The following is a 241-nucleotide window of genomic DNA, read 5'->3' as shown; positions in this document are numbered from 1 at the left end:
GTGTAACCGCGAGAGTATGATGGGCGGTGTAACCGCGAGAATGGTATAATAGGCGGTGTAACAGCGAGTGAGAATGAGATAAGAGAATGAGATGGCGGTGTAATTCGCGAGAAACATAAATATGTTTATGAACAGGTTTGATTCTAAACTGAATGTTTGGAATATATATTGTTGTATGAGATTATACACTCACTAGACCTTTTTGGTCTAACGCTCAGATGTTGGATTAACCTATTTTGCA

Source organism: Cynara cardunculus (assembly GCF_001531365.2).
Source record: "Cynara cardunculus var. scolymus isolate 2C chromosome LG 12, CcrdV1, whole genome shotgun sequence".
Taxonomy (NCBI): Eukaryota; Viridiplantae; Streptophyta; class Magnoliopsida; order Asterales; family Asteraceae; genus Cynara; species Cynara cardunculus.
The sequence above is the reverse complement of the archived record's forward strand: the minus strand, read 5'-3'. Positions refer to the sequence as shown.